Consider the following 15704-nt stretch of genomic DNA (forward strand, 5'->3'; position numbering starts at 1 on the left):
TATCTGCTTAGTTACACGTTTCTCTAAATCTCAACTGAATGAAGAAAGTACTCACTCAGCATTTGTCCTTAAGAAGAGCCTTCTCCCAGATGTGGTAAAGTAATTATAAATGATCATGAGTTAAAGGGAGAAGTGCTGTGATTGGCAGAATAAACAAAAATAAAAAGAACATTTGAAGCCCTTAGTAGATGTATTTTTTTCTCCTGTGTAAACTGAAAAGATTCTTTCTCAAGACTTTATCTGTGAAAGTGATGAGGGACAAAATCCACATAACCTAATATAAGGCTTCAGTAGTCCAAGACAAATTAACTCAGTAACACCCAATGTTTCTGTCACTTTAGAAGGAAAATCCCTCCTATCATCATCCCTCCGCCACTGCTCAGTAAAGTGTGGAAACCCCCAGTGAAGTTATCCATTGGTTTGTGAACTGCTGCTTTCAGGCCTGCTGTACATCTTTTACAGGTCTTACATATTACTTTTAAGTTCCGAGATTGATAGAGAAACTTAGAAATCTAAACATTTTTGCTCTGACCACATTCTAAATATCTCAATCTATCTATCTGTCCTTCTTTGTATGTGTGTCTGCAGAGCAAACAATGCAAAATAAAATTCTTCCTTTTTCCTTTTTGTTGTTGTGTTTTTTATTTGTGATCCAGAGGTGGGGTTTTTTTCCCATTTGCAGTTAAATCCAGAAAGAAAACCCTTTGAAAATCTGATTGTGAAAATGACTTTGTCCTAATCAACCTCTGTAAGTGCAGCAGCTCTCAATTCAGGCCTGAAGGCTCCAAAAAATGAATATAATCTCCCACAGGAGCCATTAGTGGTGTCAAAGCTGTCTTCCCTTTATTAAAACATCTCAGGTATTGTCACCGCGTCCCGGACATGTCGACAAACAACTGTCATATTTTGGCTTCAGATGATCTATTATCGAGCTAATACAGAATAAGTAGTCATTTAAATCGCTTCATGTCAGTGGCACAGTTGAATAAAGCATCTGTTTAGAATTGTACCGCCGCTGCTTGAGTGGCCTGAGTAACGTTATCTTTCACTTCTGAGGAAATGAACAATGCGAGAAGCAGGGGGGGCTACAAACAGTCAGAACAAATGCCTTTAAAAGAAGTTTTGTATGTTTTGAATGTAGAAGGACAGAAGGACACAGAAGAGGAGGAGGAGGAGGAAAGCAAAACATAGCAGGGAAGAGGACGGGAGGAATTTGGAGAGGTGGAGGAGGATGTTAATCTGATGAGGGCAGCGCAGAGAAAAGCTCTTCTCCTCTCTGAGCCCCACGCCCTCACTTCCTGTCCCTGCTGTCAGTCAGAGCTGCTGAAGGGCATCGGACAAAGGACCCCTCTGCTCCCACCCCCAAAACACACACACACACACACACACACACACACACACACACCAAACACCAGCACCAACCAATCAGTTAACTGGTCGGAGGACGGGAAGTGTATGCATGTGAGTGTGTGTGTGTATGCGCGCTGGATTCTTGAGGTGGAGGGTTTTGAACTGCTTCTGTAGGTTTCTCATGTCCATCAGAGACCCCCTAATTAGTAATCTCTCTCTCTCCTTCTCTCTCTCTCCCTGTCTCTCTCTCTCTCTCCCCCCTCACTCTCACTCTCTCACCCTCTCTGTCCATCTAACATATTCACGTGGGCACCGTGCCCAGCCTCCCCCCTCACACTGACCAGCTTATTTCTGTAGTCTAAGTGTGGCTCTGTGGGCCTCTAATAGCGTAGCCAATTAGTGCCAGAGTCCGAGTTGGCTGCCCCTCTAACTCACTGGTGGTCCTACTGAGGGGCAGAATGGTTTCCCTGAAAAGGTACAAGTCTACAAAGAACAACCTGACAAAGACGTGTGTATAGGCTGAATGTCACCGCAGAGCACGAGACTGGAATAACCCTGTGTGTGTGTGTGTGTATGTGTGTGTCTGTGTGTGTGTGTGTGTGTTTGATCTCTTTGTAATTCAGCATCAGAAGTCCTTGATAAAGAGCGGAGCAGTATAAGCTGTTGCATGTTATGATAGGGAAAGTGCTTGTGAAGGTGTTTGAATCGTTACCACAGTGATTTTTTCCATCTAATTTTACGATATATATCCATTTGTTCCTGTGAGGCTGTACTCAGTGCTGCCCTAAAATGAATGCTGATGTCAACTTACAATGGTGATGTGGGTGTATTGTTTACATGATTTAATGTGTTATCATGAGCTGCTTTCAGACTTGCATTGAACCGCAGAGACTCATCTAAGTGAGAGCCTCTGGACTTTGTGTGGATTTTCTATGCCTGGCCCCCCCAAGTATGAAGTCCACAGGAAGTCCTTTGAATCCGATGTGATGAGGCCTCTAACACACAACAGACACAAAAAATATCTCCACAAGGTATGCAGAGAATCTACCGCTGTGTAAGGTTCATGCAATTCATCCAATAGTCAACACAAGTGTTTTGCTCATGATGGCATCATCAGCAAACAGGGAAAGTCAGGAGTCCTCAAAATCAGTAGGATTCTCTGGTAACCAAGTGTAAAGCCGTAAAATATTTTGTAATTAGGAGCTGTGTGATCTCTTTGTTCTTTAATGACTATTTAACCAAGACTCCATGTTTTAAGTAATAAATATTCTCATTAAGAGTTTACACGTCTTTTTATGGCAGTGTTAGCGTAGTGGATTAAAACAGTCAAGGGCACATTAAGTCCTGACATCTTTTACTAAATCATTTCTCGCCTGCCTGCATCTCAAAGGCAGGAGTCGCCACTGATTGGATGAAAGACAAAAATGAAAAGCTTAACATAAAAAATCCAGTGCCTCCTGGGAACAGCATGTGTGCCATAGGTTGCATCTCTCACTAGGGGGAGACACTTGCGACTGCATTCATGCAAAGCTACAAACCTTTGTATGCAGCTCTTTGTTAATGAACCTACAAACACCACAGTGTGAACATGGTGGGTTTTGTGTGTGTGTGTGTGTGTGTGTGTGTGTGTGTGTGTGTGTGTGTATATGAGGACAGAAATTGCAGCGGGGGTAATAAATTGACAGAAGACAGCTTGACACAGTTGACAGATAAACAGACCACGTTAAAATTAAACATTTCACAGAAGCTCACATGGACCTGCTTTGGCTTTTGCATATCAATAACCCTAGATAGATAGTAGATACGCACACACACACACACTCACACACACACAGATATAATTGGTTACGTAGGGAGCAGAGCCAACTTGCACCTCTCGTTACCGTGGCAACCAAAGAGGCCGATTTTTCTAGAAGCACTTACTCACATCCCGTCTATTATTCACTTGTTTGTTCATTCATTCCTCCTTTTAGTCTTTCTTTATAACCCCACCCTCCATCACCACTGCCAACCCGACCACCCCTCTCCACTACTCCTCTCTACTACCTCTCTCTCTCTCTCTCTTTCTCCCTTTGCTTTTCATCCCATTTCCATTCCCATCTCTCCTCAAATAAGATGCCCTCTTAGCATGCATATGTAAATGCAGCAAGAGCTGAAGCCAATTAAGAAGACGTGAATAACGAAAAATGCGTCGTGTCCTCGGCGATTGGACACAGAAAGTGGCTCACTCAACACCGGAGCATTTATAGTGTTTGTGTTCTGGTATTTATAACAGAGAATGAGTAGAGGATGTGGAATCAGAACGTGATTCTTTTCTGATGGTGAGGATCAATTCAGAGTGCTCATGCTGTATTTGCTTTTTGTATCAGTACAATAGAGACTGATTTTTATGGTTTTATCTGTATGGGTTAGTGTCTTTTCTGCACTTTCAACCTAAATGTAGCTCTGGTGTACGACCCCATCTCCTTCCACTTCTTTCCCAACTCATCCTGCTCTCCACTTCCCCCTTTGCCGCCCCCGCAGCTCTCTCCAGGGTGTATCAAGTTATCATTGGCCGACAAAGCAGGAAAGAGGAAGTATATATTGCCCCATAGACAGAACTCTAGAGATACTCGATGGTGCACAAATGCTCACACACAGACCCACACACATGAAATAGCCCAGTTTTGTTTCAGCACAAATGTTTCAGCTCCAGTGCAACACAATGAATTGATTCAGATGTAAACAAAGACAGTATGGAAGTGCAGAATCGAATTTAGTGCGATTTTGGACGTGCAGAATTTAAACAGACAGGCTACCAGCACTCTGTGACAGCAGAGACTGGGACTGTGACATTGTAGATCCCAACAACAGCGCGTTCACGATGATGGGAACGTTTGCGACAAAGGGAACGACCACTGATTCAGGGTTCTGGGGACTGAGTCGGGCTTTACTAAACTTAAACAGGGCTCTGCAGACCATGTATTGCAGCAGGACTTTAGTTGCTGTGGCTCAATGACTGCAGGTCACTTTTACAGTTTCCAAATGAAAGCTGGAGGCGGCATCACCACAGGCTAAACTGACAGACCATTCCAAACAGGCAGGTTTAGAACCGGCACTTAGTTTAAGTAACTTGATATGTGAAAGAGAAGGAAGCAAAACATAATGTTCTCTAGAGCATGAGAATATATACAGTGGTCTCAGACTTCTGGCAATGTGGGAGGCGTCCCACAGGGGGGGAACCCTGACAGCCATCCTTGACCAGCAGGTCCGCTGCAAGGCTCAGTCTGTGTTATAATACACAAAACACTCCCTTCACTGTGAGTTTTAAACTCTCCTCAGGCTGGAGATTTAGAGAACCCTGGTTCAAGTGAAACAACAGTAAAATCCCCTCTGTTCTTCAGCAATAAACCTGTTAAATCTCTCAATGTAATTTTAAAATCTTCTTTTTTAACTTGACTACATCACTTTTAATATTTTAGCGATTAGTCGCATGTAACAGGAGACATTTTAGGAAGCATTAATGTTCTCTGTAATTGTGTTTTTTTAACTGTGTTGTCTTTTTTCTTGTGCCATTGAATGCGAGCCAAGTTCACCATCTGGGATAATAAAATGACTGAACTTAACTGAACTGAATGTGCAGGGATTTAGAGAAGACTTAACCCAAAGAGTTCAGTTAATCTGGAGGGAGGTCGGAGTAGAACTGGGGCTTCTTCACAGTCACAAGGGGACAGTTGAGGTGGTTCGGGCATCTAGTCAGGATGCCTCCAATGAGCGCCTTCCATTAGAGGTTTACCAGGCACGCCCAACAGGGGAGAGACCCCCAGGGTTGACCCAGAACTTGCCGGGGGGATTATATATCCTTAATGGGGTACCCCAGGAAGAGCTGGAACATGTGGCTTGTGAGTTGGGATGTCTGGACTACCCGTCTTGGCTGAGTACCTTCGCAACCCGAACCTGGATAAACTGTAGACACTGGGTGGAAGGATGGAGGGATTTTTCTGATATGACATTGAACAAGTGATCTTCATGTCATTTACTCAAATGGTAAAATGTGTTCAAGATAAGTAAATGCAAGAGCAGAAGATAATGCAGAGAGACTAGAAATCAAAGTGTAAAGACAGGAACCTCTAGAGAGGAAAGAGGAGATTAAGATGCAACGAAAGGAAGAGAAAGATGCTGAGAATGTGAGAAGAAAGGAAGACACAGCTCTTGTGTCAGCTCTCTGCCAGAGAGAAAAAGAAAGAAAAAAAAAGAAAGACAAATAGACAGCAAGCTCTAATTGACCTGCGTCAGCGTCCAGTCAGGCCCCAGGTGGAAGCGACTTGGGGACGTCGATGGATGGACGCCAGCAAGGTCACCAGCCATAACCTTAACACAGGCACTTACCACACAGCAAACACACCATGATGTATGCAGAAAACACACACACACACAGGCAGACGAAAAGCATAAAGCATGTTAAGGCCATGGGACGCCAGGGCAGAGACAGCAGAGTACACATGGAACTAATGAACGTGTTGAAACAGAGAGAGTAGTGATGATAGATCCAAACAGAGAGAGACCCAGACAGACTGGCACACATGCTGTCTCAGGAGTGTCATTAAAACATAAGTTAAAGTATATCTGCTATAGATATGAGTGTGGTGGTCTCTCTATGACCTACATATGGTTTTAACAGCAATTCCCCAATACACTGCAACAAAAGAAAAGTCATGAATCATAACAAAATGAGCTGCAAACAGAAAACGATCAAATTCAGGAAGCAAATTCACAGTAAACTATATAAAAAAACAAGCAAATAAAAGATGCTTCCAGCTGCACAGAACGACCAGCCAACCAATTAGTCTTCATCTTTGAAGTATTTTCACTTTTCCAAAAATTCATAAATCTCACGTTTGAGTCATTTGTCCCAATAGGTTTTCTACTGCTGCATTTGTTCGTTCATAAACAGTCTGAGGTTTTGCCAGAAAATGTTTTTAAAACAGGGAGAACTTCCACTCTCAATATGTCTGGGTTGCATGGTGGGCACTCGTGGGGGCCTGTGGAGCTCAGGATTCATATGGAAACTGTCAGAGCTGTGTTTTGATATTAGCAATCCGGATATCAGCAATAGAATGTTAAACTGAGAAACAATTAAAATCATTTGCTCATTTTCCAACCAGGTATTCCAGTATGTTTCTGTTATTTATTGGTATTGCCTGTGTTTGCAATGCAATTTGTTGCACTCCATATTTGTCTTTAAATTAGTGAATGATTTTCCAAATTGTCTGTGTCTGTGTAGATTGTCTTTATTTTTTTTTTTAAATGTGTTGCTGCATTTTGTGTTAAACACGTGGTAGTTTTATCATTTGGTTGTGTTTTGTCTGTTTGCAGTACAATGAGCTCTCAGGGCAGTCATACTTTTCATGTTTCGATTTAAACTGTAAGTGTGATGGTGCTTTATCTTGATCTGTGTATGCATGTATCTGTTTCACAGTCAGAGGGGAGATGGAGGATGAGGGAATCTGTGACAGATGACATATCACTTGTTTAAGACCTGAGCATCAAATAATGAACAACTGCTTTTCAAAACACGTTCTCTCTCAGGTTGAACATGACTGTACACAGGGAGGGAAAACCTCCAGTGTTTTTTTCAACAGTGGGATTCGGCCCTGTGGTGGGAGAAGGAGACAGGACTCAAAATCTTCACCTTGTGCTTTATTTTATTGCGTTCATCAGTTATTGTTGTCCAAAAAAGTGGACAACAATGGAAAAATACTAATAATACAAAACCTAAGACAACTTAAATGCAAGAAAACAACAAATCCTAGGCCCTGACTGTCAGGCTCTAGCACATGCGGCCTCCAGGTATAAGCCTGGCTTATAAACCTGGGTCTACCCCCTGATTTAATATCGGAAGCCCCTCCTACAAGACAAACCCTAGATCTCATAAAATCAATCAACTAATCTTTACGATATGCACATTAAAAAAACATGTCTGTGCTCATCAGCATTTCACTGAATCTAACCTGGCGCAGTAATATTACTATTACTATTCTACTACTTGGGAGCCTAAAAGAGCATTTATTTGATAGCAGTTAAAACTCCCCTCTGGACTGGCTTGCATGTGGTACACTCCATATTCCCCCTTCTACTAATAGAGTTGGAGTCTCCCATTTCCTATTTGCCAGTGGGACCAGGAAACCCAGCAGAAAGGTGAGGAAGGATGCGAGTAACAGGCAGAATGTTTGTACCCAAAGAATGTCTGAATAAATGATTCTCAAACAAAACTGTGTGTTTTGATTTTATTTCCAACAACTGCTAACTATGTATATGTAGAGCACAATCAAATGCTTTAACTGTTCGTAAATGCTAGCTTAACATGCTAACATGCTGACTAATGCTACACTCTAATGCTAATGTTGATGAAGTGGTGCAACAAATAATGCTAACATAGCACAGGTTACTTGCTTCTCTCCAATGACTCGCTTAGACCTTGGCTTTGGAACGGCCTCACTGATGAGACTCACAGAATAAGTGACTTCTTTTAAATCACTTCTTAAAACCCATTTGTATAGACATGCTTTCATGTGTTGTGTTTTTATTGTCTTCTTTTCACCTTTTACTTTATTGTTCCATTTATATGTATTGTTATATTAATGCTTTGATATGTGGTTGTCTGGCCTCAATGTCACATTGCATCCTGCTGATTGTTATTTGTCTTATATTTACTTTTCTTGCTTTGCTGTTCGTTAGTCGTAAAGTCTGTTTTTAAAAAGTGCTATATAAATAAAGTGTCATAGAATTATCATAATTCTAATAGCCGGCTAGATAGATAGAGCTGTATCTCCCTTGGTTGTGCGTGTGAAGACATATGACATAATTATCACTAATTCTACGTCTTCTCCCTCATAGATGTCGATCAAAACATCTCTAATCCACCAAAGGCCAGAGTACGTGACCTCCTGTGTGACCCCGAGGGTTGACATGAGTGACTGTCGAGCAGCATGTCAAGGTAATGAGTAGCTTCTAATCCCATCAGCAAAGGAGCTGTGTGACACTTGTCCAAGATTGAGAAGGTAATTTAAGGATTGAGGCCGGCCTCTGAGAGCCGGCTGCCTGCTTTTGACAGCAGAGTTGTTATTGATGCAGAATGCAGAGATGGGATGAGCAGTGGGTTCTTGACCGAAGGAGCTACAAAGCTGTTTGGAATGTTAAAAGCAAAGACTCTCAGGAGCCAAAATACATCAGAGTGTGTACAATACAACAGGCTCCACTGAACATGAAATACAATACACAGGCCTGACAATAACATACTTTATGATGAGCTGGACTAGTTACAACCGCTCAGGAAGTTAGGTTTTCTTTCTGTTTGTGTCTGTCAGCATACTCAAATGCTACAGAATCGATTTCCATGAAACTTGTGGATGGGTGTTGTATGAGCCACGGAAGAACTCTCTGGACATGGATTTGGATAATAAATAGCCTTCCTGTGGCGCAGGAGGCAAAGAGGGTCACCCACCAACTAGAAAGTCAGTAGTTTGAACCCTGGCAGCTCCAGTCAGTGTCAGCCTGGATTACCCCTGTGTGAATGATGTGCATAAATCATAATGTAAATGAATGTGTGCTCTTAGTATTGCTCAACATGTAAAGTTTTTGAAATGATGAAAGATAAATGATTAAAACAAAACAGAATGATTTGGTACAATTGTAGATTCAAAACTTATGGAGTTTGAGTTGGCCTCAAAATGAAAAATGTTATTCAGTAAATGGCCTTGTAATTTAGATTTCTCCTAACCTTTTCATTTTGGTGGACTAGAGTTAAAGTTTATTTGCTCTATATTTAACATGCGACTGAAGTTACGTGACGTGGCATGCAGTTTGTTTGTTTACCCCATTGCACCTGTGGCTTAGTCACATTAATTGCATCCATTGACATATCTCTTCTCCTGCTTCTCTAGAAATTACAATTAAGGGTTTAATTAGTGCACCGTGACCCTCATCAGAGCCAGTCTACCTCAGCAAGTCGCCTCAATCACAGGGAACAATAGAGACATGCAGGTGCACACAAATGCAAATGGCTGGACCTATCCAAAGGGGTCTACACACACACACACACACACACACACACACACACTCATATACTCACTGGGGGCCGTGGTCCCCTCAGGATTAGTCAATTATTAAACGGTCTATCCCTCTAAGAAAGAGTGCTATTGATTGATTATCACTATAGGTTTAATAATTTAGTTGTTTTAATAGCAGGGATATGGAAACAAAGAAGTCAGAGACAGAGGTAGAGCCAGAGGAGGAGAAGAAAAATAAAATAGAAAAGACGGGTTGGAGGTGAAAAGGAAGAACTGTGAAAAGATGAGGGATGGAAAAGAAAACATCAGTGTTTTTGATCCGTTGACAATGAAAGAAATTTTGGGTCTGAAATGGAAACAGACTTCAAAATACAAAACCTTTAAGTATTCAGGAGACTTCTGTATAAAATGCATAAAAAACAAAAAAGATAGTTTTCTATTAAAAAAATTACTAATTATTATTTGATCCAGATACAGTTGATGTTAAAATTCAGTCAGTCTTAACGATTATTCGACTAATATCTAAATACATCCTAACACTCTATGGAATATACATTTATATTTGCTTCATTAGAAATATTAAATCAAACAAGATGTTAAGCAATTAGAGCCATGGTGCCTGATCACACAGTCAACAGTTTATCTTCATCGGAGCGCAATTAGCATCTCATTTAGTATTCGACAATCAGCATCTCTGAAATTAATGTGAACGTGGCTTAAAGTTCAAGTCTGGGAGTTCATGGAAATGATTGGTGTTTCACTGTCATTTCACCAAACCAATCTGCTCTGCTATTTTACTTATTTATTTATGTGGACACAGAAAAGAAGATGTTGTGTTGTGCGTCCTCGCTTTCTCTCTTTCGTCCACTGTGCTCATCCCTCAGGCCTCCATTTCACTCCTTCTAATGGCTTCATGCAAAGAATTGTGTGAATTGCAAAAAAACAGCAAGACACCAGGTCAGACACCTTCATACCTGCACTTTTGAATCTGTGGCATCTTGTCCAGTGTTTCTCCGTGTTGAAAAATGTATGAAGCGACTGTACGGGAGAAGCTCTTCAGCTCAAGAAGCTTGGCTTGTCTGAAAAATTCATGAAAAGAGGTTTTTATCTCCGACTATTGTGTGGAGGTGGAGAATAAGAGGAGACTGACATCCGGTATTGTTAACCTGTGCACCCCTGACCCTGTTATTCCCACACAAAAACATGTTGATCTTTAATCATGTACACACACACACACACACACAGTACAGACATACTGCATAGGCATGTAAAAATGAACAGAGGAGATCTCTGCTTTTTCACATCTTGCGCTGTCATATAATTTACGTCAAGAGAGAAATCAAGAGAGAGACTTTAGGACAATGATTTTTCTGGATGGTATCACATGGTCTTCAGCCGCAGATGAAGATTTCACAGTTGTCATGAAGTTGTTCATAATCAAATCTCCCATTACTCTGAGCACTTTTAGGAAAATCTTAAGGTGACCTTGAGTTGGTTGGAGATGGTTGTGTTTAGATTAAGCTCTGTTTTTGGTCTCCACCAGCTGCTGAGAGATATATCTGAATCTATAGCTGCTAAATTACTCTTCTCTGTGGTGCTGAGCAGATTGTGTACGATTGGTTTTCCAAGTGTTTTCTGCTAATACAACTTCCTCACTGTGTTTCTTACCCCCTTTGGACTGTGCTGCAGTGATGCTTTATTGTTCCCAGCTCTCAGGTCTTTCTTAGGTTAGTACAGCAGTTTGGATGAAGGGGAATAGAAAAGAGAGAAAACTATCAGACATGAGACACATGTCTGCAGTTTCCACATACAGTCATTATTGAATTAAGCTGTTTAGACTCATATGCCCTGTCAATAAACGCTTGGTGGTCTTCGTGGTTCAGCCACGTAAACTAACTGTTCCACTGAGGCCACTGGAGTTCAAACCCCAAATACACCACTGCTCTGCTCGGTCCTCTTCCCCTGACCACAACTCCCAGCTGCCCCAGCACCGCTCGCACAAATAAGACACATCCACAGGTCCTAAAATTCATGGAGCAGGTAAATGTTTGGCCTTTGACACTCGCCACACTCACACATGCTCACAAACAAACAACACATCCCTCCTCCCTCGGCAGTATAGGAGAGTCGCTGGTGTGATTGCATTATTGATTGCCCAGGATATGTTTTTTTTTCTTCCTTCTTAAAAGCATTTAGCAATCTGGCAATTAGTTAGAGCTTAATGTAGGATGTCAAAACAGTGTTATTGATCCAGCGGAGCAAGGAGGAAAGATTGATCAGTCAACTCATTACGTTGCTGGCGCTGCCTCGTCATAAACACTCCAGATGAGGCTCCATCAAAAGCCCATCCCTCGTTCTCAGGCCGTCCTCTGCTGCTCGCGCTCTCTGCATCAGGTTCCCCAGTGTTTTCTGCTACTGCCTCCTGATGCATGTTTGCACTGTCTGCACCTCATTTGAATTTAGTCTGATTGTTTTGTTCCATTTCTTATTGCTTTTTGTTGTGTCCTTTATTTGATTGGTGGTTTTTTTTCTCTGTCCCTCCCTTCTTTTTCTATCAATATATTTAATATGAAAAATGTTTTCTGCCCTCTTATATCTCCTGCAATAGAAATTGTACAAGCAGTTTTTATAAAAATCTCAGTAAGGGCAAATGTGGCTGATTGAGTTTCGTTTGCATCAATTCATTAGTCAATCATATAAGCTGCAGACACGCTTGATTCAATTTGCAGCAACACACAGCTTGCCGGTCATTTTAGAGAGTGTGCTATTGTTCAGTGGACGGACGCTCAGCTCGTTAAAGGTGGAACTGGCAGCAAAATAATGAGGCCGACATTTATCAAACACACCACAGTTTGAATTTCGATTAAAGATGTGTTTTATTTCACACCAGTGCCATTTAACACAGAACCCTACAGAAGAGATGGGTTTGAATTTCATGTTAAAACAGGGAGATGGGAAAACAGACAATGCTAACTGAAGCGCCAAAAACCTGGTCACAGGTCATTGTGTAAACGTTTGAACTTTTGTCAATAAGAATGCAGAATTAAATCAGTTCACTTCTGCACAGTTCCTCCATTCAGTTCATTTTTACAGACAGAATGAAAACAAATGTTTAATTAATTCCGATTCATTCCGATTTACCAGCATCGTAAACCAACAAGACAAATGGTGACATTTGAAAATTGTGGTGAAATCTGATTGTCTCTCCATTCATCGATTATTTATTTTCCTTTAGTCCAAGGACTGAGTTAAAAAACAGTTGTGCCACTGGAGACCTTTTGAAGAGGTTTTGGGACAAGTTCATTGCTCCTAGAAGATTATGCTATTTCAATATGGTGATTTTCATAATTTAGTGTAATCAAATAACATTTTGGATCAAACTTAGGTTGTGTTTAGTCCAACATTAAACAAGTGGAATATGTGATCCTTCAAATGATGTCTCATACACACAGGGCTGGTATTGTTTTCACCTCGAAACACTTTAAAGTTTGATATATCCAACAAGTCAAGTCTTTATGCTAAGCTCACTGCCTCTTGGTTTCTCGTCTGTCCTCAGAAGACATGAGGTTAATATGTGTGCTCATCTCACTCTATGATAAAAAGTTAAATTTTACAGTAGCTCTTGTGATCTTGAAGCTACGTTCAGTGGCTTCAGTTTGACTTTGATGTGTTATTCTTTTCCTGAGGAAGAAATCTGAAGCAGGAGAAACCAGCGCATCATCATGAGGGATCATGTGCAACAACGGCTGTGGCTGACAGATTTTGGGATTCACCTCGTTTTCCGTTTGTCTCCAGTCTCCAGCCCTTTATCTCCGCTGCTTGTTTTTGAGCGGTGGGATGTCGGCACATTTAGAGAAGAAAACAGGAACATAAAAGATTGTACTGAAAATGTTTTCTGGGATCAAGTCTAGCCATCTGTTCTTAGCAGAATCCTCCTATCTCGTTCAGTTAAGTCTTTCTCGCTTCATCTCTGTTTGACTCACTTGTTCTTCTCTCACTCCGTCTCCTCTTTCTCCTTTTTTCCCCATCTTCTCTGCAGCCCGCTCCACCTCCCCTTGTGCCCCGGCAAGTGTCTAATATTTCCAATGATGATTTAGCTCATAAATCTTGATAAAGCCACTGGCTGTTCCGTTTTAGTGGAACAGGAAACTCTTGCAGGAGTAGGAGGAGACAGAAAATGAGGAATGGCTCTCGGTTATGAGGTTGTCCTGTTTTTCTGTGTTTTCCATTTTGATGGCGTCCTCAGGGAGAGAGCATCCCTGTGAATTGAGAGCAACTTTTTTTATACTGGAATTGACTCAAGGGATCTACAGAGGTTTTATTTGTAATCATATCTGTATTTGTTCAGCCCCTCTAATGTTTGCATTGGTATCTTTTTGTTTTTCTTTAAAAGGAGCCATATCTTGTCATATTCTGACCACATGTGGTTCCCTGTAATAATTAAACTATTCACTAGAAAACCTGTGAGAAAGAACATGTCTCTTTTTTATTATTGACCCAGCACATTGGAAGGGGAACAGAAATCAAACCAGACCGCTCAAATTATAGTAATAGAAATTATGTACCACTCATTTCTTTGTCAGGAAGCAGTGCTTTCTGTGTGGATTATGTTCAGCTGAAGCAGTAAAGAAAATATTTAATGAATGAAACAACAAAGCTGTGAGGAGGTGGTTGGCACAGGGGGTGGCCACATACAGAACAACTAGTTTTTTATAGTTGGTATATGCATGCTGTTTGTTTAAATGGGGGAAAATCATAGGTTATCACAGTTATGATGGCTACTTTTTTAGAACATATTTTTCTTCAGCCTCTTTCAACTTAACCCCAACCGAGTAACGTTGAACAGGGCTGGAGGGAAGTCAAAGAAGTGACCTTCACTGCACCCACCTGCTATTGTCATTTGTCTGAAATGTTGTTCCTGACATCCTAAATGTCATTCTCTGCAGTTTGACTCATTCTCTGTAGTTTGACTTCATGAGTCTTTTTTGTGTCTCTGTTTTCATGTTTCATATATGCTGCAAAGGAAATCCTGCTAAAATTATGACAAAGAATTATTTAATTTGTCTCCAATTCTTCAAGCAAATCTCTCCTGATTTTCCTCAGCCAGGTGCATCTACAGACGGAGAGGCTGCAATAAGACAATGAGATTTAAGAAGAGTCAGTCAAACCATGTGGATTAAACCATTTCAAAGTGATGGATGGAGATGCACTTGATATACACAAAAGGAAAAATCTTCTTTTAACCTGATCATGAAGAACTTCACATTTCTAAATATAACCATAAACCATGAATCATGCTTCATTATGTTCATTAAATGTGATAAGTATGTATCTGTAATTGCACTCGCTTTAGTAGAAAAGGAGAAACACACCGTGCTCTGAGCTGAAAAACAAACCAGTCAAGCTGTTTTCAGTTGAATATACATTCAGATCAGAGTGATACAGATCAGAAGGGAAATCGCTCCATCTAAAAACATTCATTATGCTTGATATTACTGTGCTGGGAACAACAATCAATCACTTTCACACCAGATGCTGGAGATTGTGAGGGAACACGTCCACGCTCCTGCCTGTGGTGCTGATGTCACCACGCAGGTGCAGCAGTGAGGGATTAACCACTAATGACGGCCTGTCGTTGCCTTAACCGTCTCTAATTGGTGCGCGTCATTATGAAGCAGCTTGGCTCACCTCGACTCCCCACTAGGCCATTGTTCCGCTGTGTGTTTTCTCTCTCAGCTTGTGTTTCTGTAATAATGACACATCTTCTCCGAACAACAGTTGCTCTTCCTCCCTGCTTTTAGATCCTCTGGGCTGAGGCTGCAGATAATAGTATGGTATTAAGGTAGAGACAGGCTATAGTTAGAAACAGCATTACTGGGGCTTTGATGTGCAGCACGTGTGATAGAGGCTTGAAGCCAGTTCTTGGCACAATTTCCTTTGCTGGAAAAAGACAAGAAATGCTTGAATATTGTCTTTGTGGGGTTTCTGCCTCTTCATTTTCATCTGTTCCAATATTGTCCATTGGAACAACTATTTTATATTTTATCATGAGAAGTTAAGGAAACAGGATATTTTATTTAGTCGTCTAAAAAATCTGTATCAGGCACAAAAGCATTGCTGCCATTGGTTGCATTTAGTGAACTTATTGGCTTGAAGGGGCCCCACAACATTAAAAGTGCTGAACCACACAGAATCGTAAAGATAGTTATTCTTTCCTTGTGGTCAACATAAAGCCCATTATGTAAATTTGTTCCGAAGTGGCTTTTCCAAGATTGCATATTTTGTCAGAAAAAAACATTTTATGGA

The 15704-nt window shown here is 41.1% G+C and overlaps 1 long non-coding RNA gene across 1 annotated transcript; it reads left to right on the forward strand.

Moving 5' to 3' along the window:
* The first annotated feature begins 1974 nt into the window (after nucleotides 1-1974).
* Nucleotides 1975-13811, forward strand: LOC109639828 (uncharacterized). The gene is made up of 3 exons (XR_002203444.2): nucleotides 1975-7527; nucleotides 8227-8326; nucleotides 13089-13811. It is a non-coding gene; the product is annotated as an uncharacterized lncRNA (long non-coding RNA).
* The last annotated feature ends 1893 nt before the right edge of the window (nucleotides 13812-15704 follow it).

Source organism: Paralichthys olivaceus, chromosome 4 (genome assembly GCF_024713975.1).
Source record: "Paralichthys olivaceus isolate ysfri-2021 chromosome 4, ASM2471397v2, whole genome shotgun sequence".
Taxonomy (NCBI): domain Eukaryota; kingdom Metazoa; phylum Chordata; class Actinopteri; order Pleuronectiformes; family Paralichthyidae; genus Paralichthys; species Paralichthys olivaceus.